Source organism: Equus asinus, chromosome 2 (assembly GCF_041296235.1).
Source record: "Equus asinus isolate D_3611 breed Donkey chromosome 2, EquAss-T2T_v2, whole genome shotgun sequence".
NCBI classification, from domain to species: domain Eukaryota; kingdom Metazoa; phylum Chordata; class Mammalia; order Perissodactyla; family Equidae; genus Equus; species Equus asinus.
The window spans coordinates 138,647,094-138,659,568 of record NC_091791.1 but is presented as its reverse complement, the minus strand read 5'-3'; positions in this window follow the sequence as shown (position 1 = coordinate 138,659,568).

The following is a 12,475-nucleotide window of genomic DNA, read 5'->3' as shown; positions in this document are numbered from 1 at the left end:
CAGATTATTATTTAGTTAATGATATTTCTCTAAAAGTTCAGGAAAAAATAAGTATTTAGAAAAAGATAATTTAGAAAACTGTATAGAAAATATTACCAAATCATTTCATATGAAATAAAAAGTATATAGCCAAAAAAATAGAGTAAAAATATAACAGAGGTATGTCAAGTAGTTAAAAATATTATTCTTCCAGATTTTTTGTAATATACATGAGCTTTTAAAAATTTGTAATTTGTTATCATTTCTTTTCTCATTATAATAAATATTCACTTTAAAAGGCTACCAAAATTTTGTAAGTTTCTGATGTGTAAACCTGAGATCTTCCCCTGATCACTGTACATTATTTACTTATGATCTATATATAGCAAAAGCTGAAAACACCCATGAGAAGAATACAAAGCAATTTTGGGACCCTGTTTACCATAGGAAAGGGAAGAGAGGTCTGGGCAATGGGCATGGTGTTTCCCCTGCGTCATAGCATTTGACACACTCGGTAACTGGAACCCCTCAACTCTGGTGTGAGTAAGCATCCAGCATAAATCTGAGAGATGGTCTCATTAATGGCAATATTCTTTAAGAAAATATGTGGGATAAGATAGGCCTCATTCTGTACAATGGGATATCTTATCTCTATTTTTATCAAATAGATACAGTTAAATGAGAGTATAGATAAGAAGGCTTTGCACTTTATAAAATACTGTCAAATATTATACAGTTTGCAAAATGACAATCTATATGCAAGTATTAATAATAAGAGTTTCAATAATATTATCTGACATTCATTGAGTGCTCACGGTATGTCAGGTACTCTTCTATGTGCCTGTCATGTGTTCATCTCATTTAATACTCCCAATAAGCCCATGGGGCAGGAACTATTATTATCTCCATTTTACATATCAGATCAAATACGTAACTTTTTGATGGAGCCATAAAATATTTACCCATATTTATTTAACACCTATAAAATATTTAAATAAGTGAATCATTTGCCTTGCTCATCTCACTCAAAAACCATCAGTCCAGGTGTATGATATTATGTTAAGGGAGGGGAGGTAAGAAGAACGCTGCAAAGAATTATTGAATGAATTTTCATTTTCTTCAGTAGTTGCTGCTTACTCTATACTCAATACGCATCATAATAAATCTCAGTTTGAATTTTAGGGAATAATATGAAGTATGTATATAGGCTTTTAGTTTCTCACTTAAATTTTAATCCAGATTCCACACTACGTCTTCTAAAATCAAAACTCAGCAAATTCAGAATATTGTTTGATCAAACTCAAAAGTTCCATTCTGGTATTTATCTGTGGACTCTACCTAATGCATTAGAAAATGCCACAAGTTATATTAGGAAATTTCAGCATTATGGAGTCAACAGCTCCATTAAGTATCATGCATTCAACTACTTTTGTATAAAGTAGGAATTATGCGCCACAAACCGGGATTGAAAGAGAAAAAATCCTCTGCCCTCACAGAGCTCCCAGATCCGATTTGAACCAGCCAATAAAATAATAGATGGTAAAGAGAGCCACAGAGAATTCTAAAACAAAACCAGGTGGGAAGATATTGAGGTGGGGATCTGAGGGAAAAAAAAAGATCACCAGACCAGGTTCTTTGCAGACCTCCTACTGCCTCATTCCTACACTGACCCACAGCCCAATAGCTTCATTACCTACGGCTCGAGTCAAGGGCAGAGCTTTGAAATATCACATCATGGTCACAAACAGGGATGAGGGGGATCTTTGGTGAAGCGAAGGGAAAAAAAAATTGGGCAGAAAATTTCCTGCCAGACGTGTTGGGAGAATGGTGTTTCAGCCACAGGCTCCTGATGAGGGAACTTTAGTTGCTGAACATGAAGATAATTTCAGCACCCTACAATTATGTGCCTAATTAAAATTAAGAAATTAGAACACAGTTAAAAGGAATAATACTTTGCTCACAGCTAATTTCATTAAAGTATTAATGAACAGGACTCTTTTTATGGCCAGAGGGCAACCACTTTCTACAGAGTACTTCCATGCTAGCTAATTTATTCATGCATGAAAAACAATCCAATGAGAAATGAGCAAGCTGAGAACTGCTGGTCCTAATTAAAATATTTAAAACACCATGTCTATTTTCTTCCATCTAGCCAAATACCTAAGCTTGAGCCAGCATGGTGCCAATTAACATGGAAAAAGCAAACACAAACACCCATGGTTTCTGATTAAAGTGCACATTATTGTACCATGCAATATATTGTTCAGCACATATATGTAAATGTTTAATTAACCCATGTCTAAATCTCAGCCGCATTCAAAAATCGATACTTTAATCCCTGAACAAGTGGCAATCTGTGTAGGGGAGACACTTACTTATTTATCACAGTGTTTTATTCAAACCTAATTTGAATCAGTCTTGTGCTAGACATGCTGAAGTGCTTCTTAAGGGAAAGGGCAGAGAGAAGATTCTTTGCTTGGCGGACTTCTCTTCAGATGGCAGTGGGATTGTTAGTCGCCAAAGACTTGTGAAAAGAACTAGGTTAGCCTCAGGTGATCTGAAATTTTTCATTAATAATGTAAGGGGAGGTCTGGACCTAAACCCATTTGTTAGCCTGGACAGCGATGACAATAACAACACACGCACACTCACACACACATCCCTCTTCTCTTTGTTAACTAAAGACCTGTCCGGTGGTACTCCAGAGACATCCCCGCCACGGGAGCATGTTGGAGAGAAATGTGTGAAACTCTGAGAAGTTGAAGATTTGAAAATCTTACAGGTATTAACTGGAACTTGATCAATATGTTAAAAACCATCAAAAAAAGAGAATTAACATGTCCATAGCTGCTCTGTTCTCTAAGCATTTTCACTTCAGTTATCTGTATCTTAACCATCCTGTGGGGCCGGCTGAGCAGCGAAACCAAAGCTGAGAGCAGGAAAGTGACTTGGGGAAGGTCAGGCACAGCACATGCTGGAGCCAGAACTTGAATCCATGTCCTTCAACTCCAAAATCACTCCACTACATACCACATTGATTGAAACAGCATGTTCTGTCTATATGAGAGAAACGTAATCTTAAGAAACCTAATTTCTACCCTATTAAAAATCACTTGCAGTTTGCTTTTGAGAATTTCTTGGAAGGGGTCGAGAGGGTGAGAATATAGTAAACAACTTTCCTCCCTCTAGGGTTTCTCATTGTTTTTCAACAACTGAAATCATGGAATTCTAGACTAAGAGCTTAGAAGTCATTTGTCCATAGGGTTACAAACTGTTTGTAGCAGCAGAGTCCTTTTTTCAAGCATATTCTTTCATGAAACACCAATATATTGACACAGGTAAAAGCAGAGCCCTCTAACAGAGGGGATGGACCTCACTCCCCAAGATGGCAGCTGAGGTACCATCCCAGAACACACCTTCTGAGAACAACTGCATTCATCAAAACCTTCATTAAACAGCTGGAGGAACTGGGGTCCGGGGAGGTGAGGACACAAGGTAAATACTTATGCAACGTAATGGACGTGGAATATGCCTAGAGTAACCTTGACACCTTGCCCAGTGCTCTTCCCACAGCACGACAGTACCTAAAGGAATCAACAGAGGCTATAATGCATGGAAAGCTCTGGAGCCAAATAGAGGTGGGAGTGTTCATGCAAAATTACCAGTCACAATATAGAAATCTATGGCCATGAGTAGGTTGGCCTGATTGGTGCACAAAGCAAGAGGCAAGAGAGGAGATGAGGCTTAACAGAGAAATTTGACTCTTCCCTGTGACTGCAGCCTCTTCATTTCACTTCCTTGGGCCCCAGATTCCTCATCTGGAAGTGGGGTTAATATGTCATGGAAGGGTTTTAAGAACCAAGTAAGAATCAATGAACATGCCATTACAAAAGTACTTTATCACATTGCATTGCAATTGCTTCCTTGTCTATTTTTGCCACTAGACTGTACTTTCTCCAGGATAATATCTATATTTTACTATCTCTTTATCCTCAGTGCCTGTCCAGAAAGGGTGTTCAATTAGTGTTGGATGATGTTATTGAATACATAACAATAGTAGTAATTGCTAACATGTATTAAGCATTTACTATGTGTTAAGCTTTGATGCTAAGCACTTGATGTTAATATTTATTTAATCCTCATAACAACTCCATCAGACTGATATTACTCAAAGCACAACTGAAAAACTGAGACCTAGAAAAGTGACTTGCTTGCCCAGGCTTCCAGAACTAATGCGTTGTGGAGAAAAGATCCACAGTGAGATGGTCAAATCTCAGAGCCCAAGCTCTTAATCACTATTTTCTTCAAAAGCAGCAAAATGGGGTAACAAGCTGAGAGTTATCAGGGAGGGAATAAGACAAATGTCATAAATGGAAAAGCATGTGAAACACACCACACATCCACCATGAAAGAGAAAATGAAAATTCCAAGAAGAGCCTTGTTCTCAGTGGCTGTTCTAAGAAGCAGAGGTGAGGGATGATCAGAGGACATCGCTAATCTCTAAAGATGATGTTGTGGAGGCCTCGTTTCCACTGTTCAGCTCAGAAGAACTATTGGTCTGATTCAATGTGTCTGAAAGAGAAAGACTCTCAAACATGCAATAGCCAAAGGAAGAAGGAATCAGGACGAATGGGGAGTTAGGAGGGAACGCAATGACGTGGTTCACGACGCACCAGGAATTATCCCTGCGATCAACAGCCTCACTGTTCTCACTTAGAAATATACACTTACACCCAAAAACCCATGCTAAGTGATGAGAGCCAACAGAAAGATGGCACCCGTCCTCTCTCACACTGAATCATTGAACCACTGTTTTTAAAACACAAGAGGCAGCAAGGGTTTATGGAAATTCCTTAGTGATGTGGCCACACTTGATCACGAAGGAAAGTGGTGCACACGTGGGTTAATCCCAGACATTTTTAGGGACATCTTTTTGGGCAATCATGATGCGTGTTATGGTCAGAAACTGAATAACAGGCTGGTTGGACTCATGCTCTAATCCTGTATAATATTCTTCATGAGATCTGGGCATTTAATTGGTAATTAGCAACTACATTCATGTATACAAAGTATCTCTTTGAAGACAATATGGGTTGCATGCTCGGCGGTTCCTTATCTGCAGCTGGCATTGACTGAGCCTTGGTGATTATAGTTTCCCACTTATTGAGACGACTTCAGGGAAAAAGCTACCATCTCATCACTTTCTCCCCCACAATTTACCTACATCCTACCAAGTTTCTCAGTTGCTTAGAATCCAAAGTAATCTAATTAAACACATTTTCTTAAAATGTACCAACATATAAGTTAGTATTTCAAACACTTGGCATTTCCTCCCAAACAGCCAGTATTAGATAACTAGATTTTTCAAAAGGTTTGTTTGTTTTAATTCTCTCTCCATAAGCAAGTTTGGTTTTTGAAATTTTCGCTTTCAAGGAAAAAAAAAAGCAACAAAGCAAGTCTCCGAGATCGAGGCTGCATTTTCATGCATCTTTAGCCAGACAAACATTAGTCCTTCCCCAGAACTGGAGCAGCTATTTTGAAGAATGTAAACTTGCTGTTTTCTCAATATGCAGATAGGCTGTTGTCACAGATCCCCATAGTAATGAACAACTTCTCAATATTTAATAAGCCTGGCATTTCTGTCCCCAGGCAGAGAGCACAGACGGTTGGTAGCCAGCTACTAACTGACCATTAAAACACAGAATCTCTCTTTAAAATGTGCTTCACAAATAGATACTCTCACCTGCAGTGGGCAGGGAGCCCCCGCCTCTGCCCGGAGGTGGCCTGCTCTCCCTCCTGAAGAGATCCGGCCGGAGCCAGCAGCGTTAGCCCGCTCAATATTCCAACAGGGGCTACAACGCAATCCAGTTTTGCAACAGGGTTTTTAAAGAGGGGGGAAGCCAATCAAAAGCCCTTCTTTGGCAGTGGTGTTAGCACCGAGAACCACCAAGCCAGTGGAAATTACGAAATTAGCCCTAAGATTGTTTTTTTTAATATAAAAGAATGGAACTGTTCTGGAACTCAGTTTTTTCATCTTTTCATGCCTGCTTGTACACAGGAGTGTTTCGTGCTGTCTCTGGTGTGCTGCGTGAGTATAAATATATTGCCACAATAATGCTCACTAATTGGACCAAGAAGCTGTTAATTCAGAACAATAATATTTGAGCATTTTAGCAGGGGCTTTTTTTTTAACCCAAAGAGTAAAAACTAATGTTAATGTGATTATATGTAAATTTGGAAAATCATTAATACAATTAGATCATTTTCTGAATAACAGAAAAGCTAACATAATGAGTTTTCCTTGCTCTTACAGACTATTAAGAGAAGACATTTGGCTCTAACTTCAATTCTGGGTTAACACAAATATTCCCACGAACACATTAAGTGTATAGAGTTTTAAAATTCTTGAGTGGGCCTAACACAACTCTTGTTACTGTCACTTTGTAAGATGTGATTTGCCTCTTCTAATCTGTCATCAACAGCAATAGGAATTATTATGTTTTTCAGGACTACTTTTCATGAGGAAACAAGATCATTTTTTTTCTTAGCCGTTTCAGGAGAATTGTTGCCTGCCCAATGATGAGGGGGAAATGATAAAGATGTGGATGATGGGGGGTTGACTTCCTAGCAGACGCTGGCTCTCATCACCATCCTCCAGTAGTGTGTGACCCCAATCCACGCCCCAGGAAAACTAATGACGACATCATAGCCCTTTGGGCCACTTTCCAGGAGCATTAATTCTAAAAGTGTTTACGGTCATGTGCTGCCAAGCAGTAAAAGAAGCAAACCTGCTCTGTGTTGTGTTAAGAGACAAAATTAGGACCACGGGGTAAATACTACAATGAAGCAGCTCCAAGTTCCTGAGAACATCCCAGCAGAACTCTACAGCAATGGAATGAACAGGGTAACCTGCAGGGTACAGGCACTCAAGTAGAGGCTAAAAGGATGTCTATCATGGATGCTATGAACAGTGTTTCCAAAAAATTTAGTGTATTTTTCTCAAAATCTTATGTGAAATCCCAAAATATAATACAAATGAAAATAGCACTGCTCTGGTTGAAGTAGAAGATGGAGCGCCTACCACTCCACTTACTTACCTTGTTTTAACCCTGAAGGCTCCTCAGGCAACCTCATAGGGTGCCAAGAACACAGTTTAAAAACCACTGCTGGGCCAAGCGCCCATAGCCTAGTGGTTAAGTTCAGCACACTCTGCTTTGGTGGCCCAGGTTCAGTTCCCGGGCATGGACCTACACCACTCGTCTGTCAGTGGCCATGATGTGGTGACAGCTCACAGACAAAAAGAGGAAGATAGGCAACAGATGTTAGCTCATGGAAAATCTTCCTCAGGGAAAAAAAAAAAATCTGCTGCAAAAAATATTCCTCAGCTGTGTGGGAGATTATACTAACTCAGCAATTTTCAAGTTTTCTATACTAGGAAACACATGGCAAGTGATAATTAACGTATAAAACTTGAACCCCTGCACATACCCAGATTCAAATATCCTCAAGAATTTTGTGGAGAAGTAAAGTGCCATAAAAATTCCTAGGCTCCACAAGTATTAAGAGTACTTGCAGTTCTCAGGGAATTAACTGTAACTCGACCATCTTGCCCACCCAAGGAACCTTCCAGAATACAAGAGAGTTAGAAATATATTATTATGAAGGTCACCTTGAGTCTACTCTAACTTATAAAAGTAATACATTTTTTAATAATATTCACTTTTATTTTTAACGGGGAAGTTTGGTCCTGAGCTAACATCTGTTGCCAATCTTCCTCTTTTTGTTTCTCCCCAAAGCCCCAGTACATAGTTGTACATCCTAGTGCAGGTCATTCTAGTTCTTCTGTGTGGGTCGCCACCACAGCATGACTCGATGAGCAGTGCTAGGTCTGAGCCCAGGATCTGAACCAGCAAACCCCAGGCTCCCAAAGTGGAGAGCGTGAACTTAACCACTCGGCCATGGGACCGGCCCCTGTTCACAACTTTGAGTACCTTATCAATGATGATCAATTCTTTGGGTCACACTTCACAACTGACCACAACACGTCAGGCGTTGTAACTCTGGGCTTAAGAACCTGGAAGATTGGATGAAGTGATGGCCACACTCAAACCCGGGCATCAGAGCTGATTCTACGTAAGAGCTAACGTTGAAATAAGGCGAACATTTTTATTAAACTACATAACCGTTTTGAAATATCCAAATGTTTAGGATTTTACTCATAAAAGCACACAGTGGTCAATTTCTCTCTGTCCAGCCAGAGGTTTAGGCATCACATAAAAATTAGCCTAATGAAATTTTACTGCTCCTGCTCCCGCTTCTTTGAAATTCTATCAAAGTACTCAATATCGTGATCAGCAGCTTAGATCTATGTAGTAGAATTTAAAACAATGGTGTATCATTGAAATAACTTTTTCGAGTATTTATGATGCGCCAGGCATGGTTCTGAGTGTTTTACATGCATTAATTCATTTCGGTTTCACAAGAACCCCATGATATGGCCTATTGTTACCCCCTTTTTATAGATGTGGAAACTGAGGCTTTGAGGAGCTAAGCAGCTTATTGAGCTCTAGACAATAGCTAAGCTGTAGAGCTGGGATTTGAACCTAGGCAAATCGGATCCCAGAGCTCACAAGCTTAACCTTTACACTGCGCAAGAAGCCAGGAGAATCCGGAAGGAAACAGAGGAGGTAGTTCACGGAAGAGCAGATTCTCGTATTGTTATATGAGCTTCTCATCTCTGCTCTATGTTGTCAGTGAGCAATGAAAGAAAAGAAAAGGAAATAAGTAAAGAATGCGGTGGAGGAATTGGAGCAAAGGGTGTGGCTAAGCTACTTTTCCTGTAAAAGGCAAAAAATGTCAAGAATTCAGATTCGTTCACCCAAAGGTCAAAAGAGGATTTTTTCTTTTGAGAAGATAAAGATGAACATGTTGGCTCACCCTGAGGCTAGAGAAAAATTAGAAATGCCCCTCCACAGCTAATCGATGAGTCCGGGGGACACTGGCTCCCTGCTGGACTCAGTGCAGTGCTTGGGGGCAGGGAGCCTCTTGGAGGACACACAAGAGACCTGTGGCTCACCAGCAGGGACTGTTGTTAGCCTGTGACAACCACAGCAATAATATCACTGACAAAATATCTAGAGAGTTCTTTAGGATTACATAACCTCCTACCCATGATAGAGTTTGATCCTCGCAAGCAACCTGCGAAGAAGCACACATTATCACCTAGTGTACAGATGAGGAAATTAAGATGCATAGAAGCTAAGTGCCTTACTCGAAGCTTCTCAGCTGGTTAAGGGCAGAGTTGAGACTCAGGTCTTCTGATGTCAAAGCATCTTCCTCTCCCGACACGACACCCCTTGGTGCAGCTGTTACTCATTCACTAGATGGGTGAGTGTGCAGGCTGTGACATTGTCTCACGTCTTGGTGCCACCATTTACTGGTTGCTGGACAACCCTCGCCAAGTTATTTAACCTCTCTAAACCTCTGTTTTCCAAGCTGTAAAATGAGAAGCATAATAGTACACGCCTCATAGGGTTTTGTGGTGATTAACTGAAATTGAGTGAGTTAATGTATATAAAGAGTAGAGCAAAGTGGCTAGTAATTGTAAGCATTCAAGAAATGTTAGTTTTTATTACTAATCATTCACTCATTTAGCAAACTTTGATCCAACAGTTATTCTGCACCAGGCCTGTGTGCTTGGGCCTGATGATATGTGACCAGTCAGGCATGACATGTGGCAAACCCTGCCCTGAGTTACTCACAGTCCTTGGGAGACCAACACAAAGTGAGATTTGTAAGGCAAGGGGAAGTAGAATGATCCTGGCAAGTTATGATACAGGATATCATACAGGCAGCAAACTGGCTTTATGTCTAGAGCAGCCAAAGCAAGTTGCTCGGAGAGAGTTTGTAAAACAAAATCTTTTAATACCGAGAAAGATGCTACAAATTGAAATAGTTTCACATGAAATATCAGTGTCACAATACTTCATAAAAACCAACAAACAGAAAAAGCCTGAGATTTAGAGTTGAAGACCCTCAGTTTAAATCTCGATTCCATAACCTGCCAACTATGTGACTTTAAACAAATAATTTAACTTCCCTGCACCTCAATTTACTCATCTCTAAAATGGAGCTCTAACAGTAACACAGTCACATGGTTGTTATGCAGATGACATGATGTATGTGAAAGTGCTTTGGGAACTAGAGAAATGTCATTATAATTATTACTAATTACAGGGATAAATTAGCAGAGGATAAAACAGTAGAAGAAAAACAGGCGAGAAGGAGAAGCAGAAATGCTCAAGCATTTGCTGAGGGGTTTGGGCAGCCACAAGGAGCAGAAGTCCCATCCTGCTCCCAGGTGCGCACAAGGATGATGTTTCTAGGTGATTAGGGCAGACAGGGATTTTGCAAAACTTTTAAATCTACGTAACCAGTTCCCTCTCCTGTGCTCAGCTTCCTTCTTATTATCAAGCCCTGTGGACTATTGTGAGATTCGGGCATCTTTACTTGGGGAAACCACACTGTCTACCTGTGAGTATTTGCAGCTAGTGGCTGCCACTTGCCTGCATCTTGGAGCCCTTTTGTCCCCTGGGTTGACTCCCTAGTTGCAGAGAATGCCACTGCCAGACCTGTGGACAAAGGTGGGCAGCCTAGCCCAAGCCATCTGCATCAATGTTTCTCTTCACCACAAGCCCTCCCAAGGCCCAGCCAAGCAGCACTGAATTGGGCCACAAGCGGGGGAGTCTGAGTTTGCCAACCGGAAAAGACAGTGGATGGCATTTGCAAAGGGCACAGCCTGGGGAAAAACACAGTGTCATCAGAGTCTGGGGATTGAGAGAAAGGGCAGAGCAAGGGTGCACAGAGGAGATGGAGCGGGTGAGGAAGCGAAGGGCCACATGTGGCAGACTAGGGAGTTTAGGCCCCATTGTGGAGCACGTGGGAGACCCATGGCGGGGCTATAAGCAGAGGAGGGACATGATCTGTCGAAGAGGTCACTCCAGCCATAGCTGGTAAAGAATAGACTAGAAGCTGGGGGGACTAGAGGCAGAGAGGCCAGTTACCTAAAAGGCCCATAATGAGGGCATGGACTCCATTCCAGTGTGCCTGGGAAGAAAAGGGGAAGATTCAAGAGCTATTTAACAGACAAAATCCACAAGTTTGGGAGACTGGTTGGATGTAGAGGAGGGAAGCAAAGAGTGAAATCAACAATGATTCTACTTTGAGTGACTGGATTAACGGACTATGGTTTTGCCAGAATAATAGTTAATTTCAGTGAAGCCTATATCTCCTTACATTGAAAATGAGACATTTTTATTTATTATAAATCTCATTTGATACTCCTATGAATCAGGCGTAGCTCATGGGTTAGGTAATACCTCTTCTTTACGGATGACGGTTGAGGCTTAGAGAGATGAATGCTTGCGTCAGTTCACGCAGACAGCCAGAACAGAGAAGAGCCAGCGTTAGCCCCATTAACCCGGGGTTGACAGATAGGTCTCGAGTTGTATGCCAACTCTGATGGACTGGTAATAACTCCTGAAGCACTATGTTGAGGTTCTGATATTGAGTCTGGCCTTGGAAAGCTAGCTACTGTGACAAACTGGTGATGTCTGCCATGATACCAGGAAGGGAGAGTGGCATTATGTCAGCTTTTGCCAGCCCCGCACCAGACCATGGTGGCTCTTTAGAAATGGATAGAACAAGAAGACAGACTGGATTGGATCCAGCAAACAGCTCTTAAAACAACCTCATCAGGCACAGATCAAGCTTTGTACCAATTGACGAAACTGATACCAGCAAGATTGTGAGGTGATCAAAATATGCCTACGTCCCTCCCACTCTCATTCCTCATTTCCTCACCTTCAAGTGGGAGGTTCCCTTTTTCCAGACAACTAGAGTCCTGTTTCACTCTTTCCATTGCCAAAGTCTACCCCCACCACCACACCGCCCCTGAATTTTCAGGCAATGCAACCCTTTATTTAGGCCCCATCAGAAGCCCTTTTGCTAGAAAGCAGTGAAGAAGAGTAGAAAGAACAGATTTGGATTTGAGAACTTCTGTTCTTTATCTATAAAAAAGAGATAACACCCCAATCTCAGAGCTATTGCAGGGATTAAATAATATGTGGACACGCATGGCATGTAGCAATCATTCTATAAATGCTTTAAAATTCTTATTTACACAAGAAACTGGTGGGATGAAGGGAGGCAATATTTGGGTCAGACAGGATTTGAGTGCCCTTAAAGACCTGTCTCTGCTTAGGGATAGCCTTCCTGCCTCAAGTGACAAAAGTTTCCGTAATCTGATGTCTGCCCCATTTATTTCAGACTAAATGAACCCAAATTATTTTCACTGGTGCTTAATGTTCAAAGTCAAAGATCAAAATAAAAATTGTTCCTAAGTCCAACAGTCACACCCTCAGGCAACTCAATCAACCCAACAAAATCAGTGATCAAAGTTCCTTCTAACTTAAAATTCCACAAGTCTATGGGTTGA